The sequence below is a fragment of the Hesperophylax consimilis genome, chromosome 2 (assembly GCF_061612785.1).
Source record: "Hesperophylax consimilis isolate HC1 chromosome 2, BYU_Hcon_1.0, whole genome shotgun sequence".
NCBI lineage: Eukaryota > Metazoa > Arthropoda > Insecta > Trichoptera > Limnephilidae > Hesperophylax > Hesperophylax consimilis.
The window spans coordinates 11,716,280-11,727,421 of record NC_142837.1 but is presented as its reverse complement, the minus strand read 5'-3'; positions in this window follow the sequence as shown (position 1 = coordinate 11,727,421).

Sequence of the window (11,142 nt, the reverse complement as noted above, 5' to 3'; positions counted from 1 at the left end):
GCTCTCTAGCACTATAAGCACTTTATAGAATAATGGCTCTCTAGCACTATAAGCACTTTATAGAATAATGGCTCTCTAGCACTATAAGCACTTTATAGAATAATGGCTCTCTAGCACTATAAGCACTTTATAGAATAATGGCTCTCTAGCATTATAAACACTTTATAGAATAATGGCTCTCTAGCACTATAAGCACTTTATAGAATAATGGCTCTCTAGCACTATAAGCACTTTGTCTCCATATTAAGGTTCGGAGATATAATTTTTTGAAAGAGGGTGGGAAATTTCCAAACCAAACACTTAAAATTTCCGAGCGCTCAAGATTGAAATTGATTATATAGCAGAACGCTCCAGTGGATAATATATTTTTATGTGACACCCCACAAGAGCGCCCCTGTCTGTATAGTGTAAAGGCGGGGGAGCTGTGTCGCCACCTGGTTGGGCAGCGTTGCGAGGTGGGTTACGGGGGCTGTAGGAGGGGATTTATTAATGCAGGGTCTTGAAAAAGCCCAGATTATATGAAGGAGGAAAATCTGGTTCTGTTAGCTCGTTCCACATAGGAGCTGTCTCGCACAAAAACAAATGGAAGATGCGGCCTGCTATTACGTATTACTATTATATATGAAGAATCACTATTTGGGTTCAAAAAGAACTGCAATCAATAACAACAAGAAAATTAGGCGATTCACAATAATAATGGACTAAGTTTAATGGCTTATCAAATTTTAATAGAACTTTGTAATATTATCACAATCAGAAATATACACGCTTATTTTATTAGCTAGTTATTAAAAGTAACAAAATATGTAGCGTAGGTACTTATTCAAAACACAATTTGAATATAAAAATATCACAATAACCTTCAAATAATTAATTTTAAAAAAATTATTTGCTAAAGTGAATTAATGATTGGTTAATATTGGTTCAGGCATCACAGGTTTAACCCTTTATAGGTCATAAGCTAAAAACGGATAGTTTTGAGACCTGCAATATTAAGGTCTATATTTCTTTGTGTTAACTAGTTATAATCACCCTTATGGGTTGTAATCATTCTCAGGTAACGCACGGAGGTCTTGAATCAAACCAACCGCCCCGAAGTTCGTACATGTTGAGTAAATTTACGAAAACCGCGTCCTGGTCAGTTTCTAGACCTGCGTCCATTTAGCAACACGACAGCTGCCAGTTTTACAAGAACACTTATTTTTATGTTATTGTTTCTCTAACATTGAGAGTTATTTCTGAAAACAAAGTAAGTACATTTGTTATATACACAATACTGTATAGTTTTTGTATTTTTAATTAAAAATTGTATGTGGAATAATCGAGTAAAGTCAAATTATTTACCATCATGTCTAAAATCTAACCTCAAAAGCTAAAATGTAGGCCCTTTTTGATTATCATATTATAGACACTGCAAATAATTTCTTAACCACAATACATTTAATTTCGTATGATAATATTATGTTCTTTTACAACTAATAATTATTTTTTGTGGATATTTTCCCGCCATCGAGTTTCTTGATGATATGTGTCATCCTTGATAAAATGATTTTCGTCAAAATTTCCTATCAAAATTATTGTTTTTGTTTTCATTCAAACTGTAATAATTATTTGAAATACATATCTCAAATTGAAGTAGAATAGTTATGGAATGTTATATGTATAAGTAAAAGCCTTTATTGCAGCGCAAAACTATGTTTTTACTTTGTTTTAGGATGGAAAATAAGAGTGGCGGAGGTTTTAGTGTGAAAGACCTTGAAGACATGGGTGAAGGTGCATTCCTATCACTATTTGAGGGAATTACAAGCTGAGGATTCGGAGCTTGGAGGAGACTCCGATCCCGAAGATGAGATTTCCCAGGTTCTTTCAAGTCCTCGGGATTCAGTTCCTAGGAGCGCTGCTAAGAATAATTTCGATTCTAATCCTGTCAATGCGGTGTCGGACCCTACTTATATTGAAAGGATTATGATTATGATTAAGACCCAAACATTCCCGATCAATCACCGGAAGTTACTCCTTCTCCTAGTGCGACCTACTATAAATGGCGGAAACGAAGGCATCACGCGCCTCCCGAGTATACTTCTCACAAGTTTTCACAATTCGAAGGAATTCATATTGAGGTAGATTTGTCTTCACCAATCAGTATTTTTTTCAATTTTGTTACTCACGCTATTCTGCAGCACATGATTGACGAAAGTAATAAATATGCTAGGCAAAAAAATGTTGCCCTTGATTTATCCATAGAGAAATTAAAAGCGTTCATTGGCATCATTATTATAATGGGATTTCACCAGTTACCTAGCTTACGATTGTATTGGTCAACCCATGCTAATTTTTATGTTGCCCGTATTGCAAAAGTTATGAGCCTCAGGAGATTTTTAAAAGTTATTCGTTTCCTTCATATGAATGACAATCAAAAAATGCAGCCTCGCGAAAGTTCGCTGTTTGATCGTCTACATAAAATAAGGCCACTATTGACTCACTTCAGTGCCGTATTTAGGACTGCATTTTCACCAAGCAGATTTCTTTCTGTAGATGAAAGTATGATTGGTTTCAAAGGGAGATGTACACTAAAACAATACATGCCTTTGAAACCAATAAAGCGAGGATTCAAAGTTTGGGTGATATGTTGTGCAGTTACTGGGTACATGATCAACTTCCAAGTTTACGAAGGAAAATAAGTTACATCTCAACACCCCGAAATTGGTTTAGGAGAACGTGTTGTGATGCAATTGTCACAGATGTTTGAACATTTGGGATATTGTTTATTTTTTGACCGCTTCTTCACTTCCATTCCTTTACTATCGAAGTTACTAGCAAATAAGTTGTTTGCTTGTGGCACGATTCAAACAAACAGAAAATTTTTTCCAAGTGCAAAAATTAAGCAAGATAAATACATGAAACTTTCCGATAAGCATAGCAGACTATAATAAGTATATGGGAGGAGTTGATCGATTTGACCAACTTGCTTCATCATATAACATAACGTGGAAATCAAGGCGGTGGTGGTTAAAAATCTGGTATTACCTTATTGAATGTGCCATTGTTAATTCGTACACTTTATATAGGGAAACATTGAAGAAATTGGATAAAGAAAAAAAACCTATTACACATCTTCACTTCCGCAATCAATTGGCTGATCAGTTGATAGGATCTTTTACTTCAAGAAAAAGGATTGGTCGTCCTCAGACTCCATTAGCTAACGATATCAATTCTAATCATTATCCTGAAAAATGTACACTTCGTAGATGTGGATATTGCAGCACGTCGCTGAAAGTGGTACGAAGCTCAGTAGCATGCAACATTTGCAAAGTAGCTCTTTGCATACCGTGTTTTATGCCGTACCATTTATCTGGTCAAAAGAAGAAACTAACGAAGCCTTAGAATTTGTTAACATTTTATGTCGCACCGTGTACCTATCTGATCAAAAGAAGAAACCAACAAGGCCTTAGAATTGTTTATGATTTTATGTTGTACCATTAATCTGTTCAAAATAAGAAGTCTTCGAGGCCCTAGAACCGTTTATTATTTTGAAAATTTTTTATAAAATTATCAAAGCAGTTATTCTCTTGTAACGCAAATAAATAAAACGACATTTTTTCTTACCAAACTGTCTTTTTGTAATGTAAACAAAATTTTTATAAAATATATTTTTTTTTTACCTAAATGGACACCGGTCAGAAAAAAGACCGCTGGAAAATCGAAAAATTTCAAAAAGGCTAAGCAAAAAAAAAAAAAAAAGTTTTTTCTGTTCATCAAAATGAATATAGTATTCATAAATAAAACCATTAAGGGTGTATCGTTAAAAACAAAAGTTGTCCTATAAAGGGTTAAACCTCTGCTAGCAGAGTTGGCTATCATTGCACAAGCAACATTTTGTGCTTATAATGATGACAGTAAGAGGAGTAAAAATATTGTCAGGCTTTTTGTTAGATAATAATGGTAATACAGTCAAACTTGCTTAAGCAGTTCCCACTTAAGAAGTTCTCACGCTTAAGAAGTGTTGAAATTCAATACAAAAACACGATTTTTTTCCCAGATAAGAAGTTTTGCAGCTAAAACTGCTTCCCACTTTTCCACAGAAGTTGTTAAAGTTCGGGGGTGAATCCACCACAAACTAAAAGGAATGGTGAAATATACCTGAAAATGTCCCTTTTTGCCCCTTTGCTATTTTTGTCTGCATCCCATTCGATGAGTCTAGTACACGTTGTCCCAATGCAATGTGAATGCCATCGCCAACGTTGCCGCCAATGGTCTTGGCCAATTCAAAAACAAAAACCATCATGCTGTTTAGGCAGCAAATTGAAAATTTATTCATCAACATAAAAATAAAATAAATATACCTTCATTATCGTTTTTTTTTCGAGAATAAAAAAAACAATGAAAATTTCCTAGTCTTTCCTAGAGTCCCAACTGCCCCTAACCATCTGGAGCCAGTGACACTATGGCATCCCCAATTGCGGTATGTTGTGAGACTGAAGGTAGTGGGGAGGCAAGCAGATGGGGAAGAGGAAGGTGGGGGAGTACCTGGCTAGATCTAGTCACCAAACACAGCTAAAGCCATTTCAAGCAATGTTTCAATTCTGAATGGTGGTCTTACACCAGGGCGATACTGAGAATATCTTCCACTCGTACTGAACGGAACGTACCGCGAGTACCTATACTATATATTATTTTTAAATTGATGAATTATTAAATAACACAAATTGCTAGTCGAGAGCCTCACCACTATGGAGGCCGTCAAATCAAGATGGATGCGGAAAACATCACAGCAGCGGCAATTTATTTGTACAACACGTTTAATTATTAATCATCATAATTCGTAAATGTAAATAATCATTCACGAAATAATCAACACTACCATCTCCACTGAAAGCGTATTGCGAACTGAAGACGGGGCCAACGTGTGAACGCTGTTGGTGAGTTAGCGCGAAGATCTTTTGATGTGTGTATGAAAACCGATGCAACACATGCAACGGCCAAGTGGTCCTGTTCACGTTGGGCCAGCGCGTTGGACGAATGTTTACTAGGCCCATGAGAGGTTTTACAAATTCGGCAGTAAAACTAACATAAACAAAACATCTAGGTACCTGAAATTAACCTTTTTTCAACAGTCGTAAAATGTACGAATTTGCTGGAGCAAATTGTGTGGTTTTTAGAGCCTCGTCCCAAAGGATAGCTTTTAGCTTAGAAAACTGTCGGTGCTTACTTACCGCCTTTTGCTGAATCTCATTAACTTAGCATCGTCAAAATGACTTGCGGGTACTATTGTAATGGGTAATTTAATTTATAAAACCCACTCAGGTTATGCAACGGCACATGTTTGGTCATCAAACGGATCACCGGAAATGTTATTGAAGCAACCATTTTGAACGGAAAGTTTGAGGGAGAAATCGTCGAAAACTACAATCATATTCGAACGGCTTCAATTTCCGATTCGTTTGGCATGTGAATGACAATCAACAAATCACTAGGGCAGACAATGTCCATTTGTGGTCTGCACTTGGCCAATTATACGCTGCATGCGTGTGGGTAAACCATAGAATCTATTCATATTAGCAAAAGACAGCTCGACAAAAAATATTGTTCACCAAATCACATTATATTAAATTTTAGTTCATTACTATAATTTAAAAAAACAATATTGTTTAGACTAAAAAGAATCAACCTTTATTTTCCCTAATTTACAACATTTAATTTTTATCCGTTATCAATTGAGAATTTTTATTTTATTTATTACACTTGAATATGAATAAAAAATTAAATAAAAACTGTGAAAGTGCTTATTTTCTATTGTACTGAACAACAATCACAATCTGCTGAAATGATCAATATCAAATGAAACATCAAAACAATATCTACGATGTGTGCGACTGGCGCATGAATAAATGCATAAAATATCCGACAACAGCGCCACCAGATAAAAGGCGGTCTACATAGAAGGCGTTCTGGGCCCACTAGTATTAATATAAATTGTGATTTGACGAGAGATTGAGGAGATGGCCGAATGGCGCGTTAACATGTAAACAATAACAAACTATTGGGGAACAGTGTCACGCACTCAGGGCTCTGCTGGAGTGCACCTTTTATTTCCCTAGATACTCGTGGGACGAAGATTGGACCATTCAAAAACTCCCTCTTCCCTAGTGGGGCCTTCAGGGAACCAAGGGGGATTGGAGAGGAGAGATGATACCTGAGAATTGTGGAACCAGAAGAGATAGCCACATATTGAGATTGAAACATTTAAACTACAGTATTGCGGTAAGTGACAACAAGATTAACGACACATGGAACACAAGTCGAACTTGGACAAAGGGAATCTCAAGATATCCCATAAAATTTTATTGTGTAAACAGTACAAGAAAAGGGTTAGTAAAGACACCAATTAGTATTTTATTGGTCAATTATTCAAGTGCCTACGATAGAGATATTTAGATTAAGAAAACCCTTTAAATTTAATTGCTGAACCAAAGCACAGAAATATCATCAGAGTCCACAAAGGATTGTAGTGTAAACACATTCAAATATCATCCCTGAATTGCATTTTTGGAGAAAGAGAGATACAAGTAGTGGAGGACCCAAAAGAAAATGAAAAGATACCACCCACTTGCAGGGTCAGATAAGGAAATAAAATCGGAGAAAGCGCTTAAAAGATATGAAAAAAAATGACAGATAATTTTGGATAAACGTAAAGAAGAAAATAACGCCATAGAAAACTGACGAAAAGAACATTGGAACGGGCGGGATATTGAATATTACCAAGAAGTACATAAATTTCGCCAAAGGGTATAAAGTTAAACATTGGATCTATGTTTTCCAAGTGAAATTTAAATAGAAAGCGAGATTTTTATTTTTTTTTAAATTTAATTAATATCAAATTTAATAGTATAATTACTAAGTTCTGCAAGTATTTTTTGGTTTTTGTTATTGTTACAGCTGTTTCGGCTTTCAAGGCCATTTTCAAACTCTCCATTTTCAGACCTTGAAAGGCCCTGAAAGCCGAAACAGCTGTAACAATAAAAAAAACCAAAAAATACTTAAATTTGATTTTAATTAAATTTAAAAAAAAAATAAATGGATTTCTACGAATTAAACACAAAAACAATAAAGAAAGCGAAATATTGGAAGGAAGAACTCATACAGACTGACAGATTGGCAAGCATTGAAATATAGACAAGAATAATTGTACGGTGAAATTGCTTTGAGAGATGCAACAAAATACAGCATAGGGAAGATTTCCATACTTCTGGAAATGTATTTAAGAAACAGAATCACCGGAGGAAAATAGGAAAAACGAAGAGAAACACGAACAAATATGATTGGATTAAGGGAATCCAGTGCAAACATAAACCTACCTGCTAAGACAAGAACAATAGTGATGGAATTATGAAACACAATCCTGTAAAGAACAGAAATTAGTGGAAAAATCCTGAAAAACTAAAGACATAAATATGCGACGCTGTATTTGAGACGTACAGAGGAATACATTGAAGAACAGGTAGATTTTCAGAAAACCACGATAATAAAAACAAGTTGGAAATATTATTTAGTCTTACGACAAACTCTATGAAAAAAGAATTGGAGAGTGCTGATCCGGGCCTGAAATCTATGGATGACAAGGAGACAAATTTAGGGTGTAAACAGTCTGTCATCTAAATAAGTGACTAAAGATGTTTCTTAAATCACTTACAATATTTTGTAAATACATATTCGGAATCGCTGGCCACAGATAATACGACATATTTTTAAATGAAACCTTTTGATTCACCTTAATTACTATAAAAGGAAACTGACTACATTTGGAAATTTTTTACTTTTTATGGAATTGCCTTTTTAATATATTATGGAATTGTGCGTAGTACATTATTTTGATGTATCTCATAAGGTTTAGCCAGCATTAGCAAAGTAATCGCCCGAAAGTATTTTTTTTACAATTACACAACTTTGACTTTTCTCTGCTTTCTATAAATATAATATTCATGTTTATATACATAAACCTTCCGGGAGAAATTCCCTAAATGATAGAAAAAACCCTATCAAAATCTGTTGCACAGTTTTGAAGAAATAAGCGCACATCTAGACAGACTCGGAAAGTGACTTTATTTTTTACTATTTAGAGACATCAATTTGTAGGTAGGTGCGTCATGAGTCCGCAACTCAAAATACGTATTATGTTAATATAGTAAATTGGAAATAACTACACAATCCATGTATTTACGGCACATTATTTTAAAGATATTACATTTTAATGTAGTTCCGCACAACATAGTAAATAAAATAAGAGTTTGGTTATTCCATTAAGGGTATTTATTCCATTTAATTTTAGACTTGCCATTCTATTTTACGTTTTTTTTTTTGTTTCATTATTTAGCTTTATTCTACATCGATAAGAACATAAAGAATTATTCTAAACCTTTACCGAACTGCAGTTGAAAAAAAAATCATTGTTCCACACATGACAAACATGTAAAATGAAAAACCGAAATACGTTTATATCACCATCTCTTTAAACATGTATACATTTTACCATATATTAAAACATGTAATATTCATCATGCTGTTTCCCTCAGGGCAATGACCTAAGCGTCCCTAAGCTTCCTTCGGTACCTAATTTTTACATAGACGAAAGACATTGTGCCATCTTGTTTATTCTCTGGCGCGCATAGAGACAGAAGATGCCAAAGTCGGGACATTCTTTAAATTGACGCAGCGAGTTGTGAGAGACTATTGTACGATAGAGCTACAAAGGTCTTATTTACTATGTGAAATATCATAGGGGCTCGTGGAAGGTAGTTTAGGAAAGGCGTGCGAAGTGTGCCAAGAGGGTTGGTAACATGAAGAAGATTCATCCCCTAAATTAGACAGCAGAGGTTAGGATCATCACATTAGTGTGTCGAGAACAAGGAGGGGTCAGCAAGTTCTCCTCTCACGTTATTTAGAAGAAAAAAAAAGTTAAGAACTTCTATTCAGATAGATTTACTTTAGTCGCAAACCCCAATATCATCACAAATGGCGCCGTGACAAAGGGTATACGGTTATTCCATTCAAACCCTCAGCATAGTATAATCACAAAGGTACGACTTGTGGAATATCTAAGCGTGCTTGTCGGCATTTTGAAGGTATCGCCAGAGACCTGTGCCCGGCGAGCGCTTGTAACCGACTGAAGCCCGTGGTGTCTCACGGCAGACAATGAACTGATTTAAGTGACCCATACTTTAAACCCCAATATTGGCTTTATACCTCAATGAGCCTAGATGGCTTTATTGCTTCGTTCGAAAATGCTTATGTAATATATTCCGCACTAGACTGTCGTCTCTTCTTCTTTGCTTCCGACATAGTTTGGACGCGAGTAAAATATTCACTTGAAAACTTGCTAGCGATATTATGATGTAATAAGCGCTAAAGTGCTAATTAAAATAATATAAACAATCACTGCCTTAATATAGATTGGAAATGTAAAACGCACCGACAGGAACAAGATAAAATTGAAACCACTTGTTTACCTTATGTGAGTAACCGAATTCGTGTTGAGCAAGTTAGAACAAGTAAGATAATCATGTCAATTCATCTGTTTGACAAAAACTTTTTAGAACTTGATTGCCACAAACACGGCACGAACTGAAGGTGGATAGTCCGATATAGTTTTCCATACAAACTTTGAGGAATCAGTGACGGTGATAGAAAAGATATATGTAATTCCTTATCAGTGTTTTACTTAATTTAAAAACTAACTAACTAAATGGCGATTACCTAGTTTTGTTATAAGGAAGTAAAACAAACTATTATTATTTAATTCAGCTAGGTTCTGTTGGATTTTTATAGATAGAATTTGTCTGCCGTCGCCCTTCTAGATTTCCTTAACTCCCCCTAATTTTCTTTGAGCTTTCTACTGCCCTACTGAAGACTGCTGTACCTAATATGTCTAGTCCAAAGATATTAGAAGAACGAGATGTGCTATGAGCAGTTCATACTGTGTGGAATTGTTTTGCCCAGTGTCGCCGGTTTTGTTCACCAATACTACTGCACACCTTCGCTTATGCTAAGGACGTATCGTTTCAGTTGGCACTAATACATAGAACAGATTTCTGTGCGTACACGTCCCGATAGTATTCAAAGTACCCTAATTAGGTAGTACTCCGCCTACGGTCCGGCGGCCAACATAGCATATCTCGTTCTTCTAATATCTTTGGTCTAGTCCAGGGCTTCCCTAACTGTGAGTCGCGACGCCCCGGGGCGCCGCGGGATCATCCCAGGGGCGTCGTGAGGCAATCTTTATAGCGTCTTCCACACGCACACTTCGGAGCGACTGAGTCCCGCGCCACTTCAGGCCGCCGCGCAGAAAAGTCTCACAGTGAACTGCGCTGTAAACTTATCGGTCTTTACTTTTCAGTCCAGTTCCAACGCTGCAGTTCCATCAGCACTGCAGCGTTAAGGGTTTTATTACCGTTTGCGACATCATACTTGTGTTAGACAGGTTTCTCTGCAGTTGCAGTAATTAAGAATAAGTACAGATCAAAACAGAAGAAAAGCAAGCACATCCTTCTCATTAATACCAAAGAAAAAAAATGCTTTTTTATCTTTTTTGTTTGCTTCCATTTTTGTTTTTGTGTTGTGTTCTTTATTTTCTAATAAAAAAATTAGATACTATTTGGAGTTTTTCTGACAAATTTTTATTAGGTAACGTACCCATACTACGTGACCCATTCAGGGGGGGGCTTCAAAATACTACGCTTGGTGCAAATGAGCGGCGTGGGGCTTAGATTTTTAGTCACTGTGGGGGGGGGGGGGGGCGTGGCAAAAATATGGCAACTTCCCAAGGGCGTCACAGTTGAAAAAGTTTGGGAAGCTCTGGTCTAGTCTATATATGTCCTATCTAGTAATATATATATGTCCTTCTCCAGTCTAAATAATAAAAATAAACAATCTTACAGTATATCTGAACACTAAAACGTCACACAATATTAACAAAAAGTGCTAACTTTAGTAAAATAAAGAGTTAATATCTCAGTTTTTAGTGTCCCAGTGTCAACAAAGCAAAAAACAAAATCACCCATACAAACTACCTATCCGAAACTGTGTCAGTAAACAACATATAAAACATGAATTGTTTCAAATGTAATGGGGATGTTGGGAAGCCAGGAG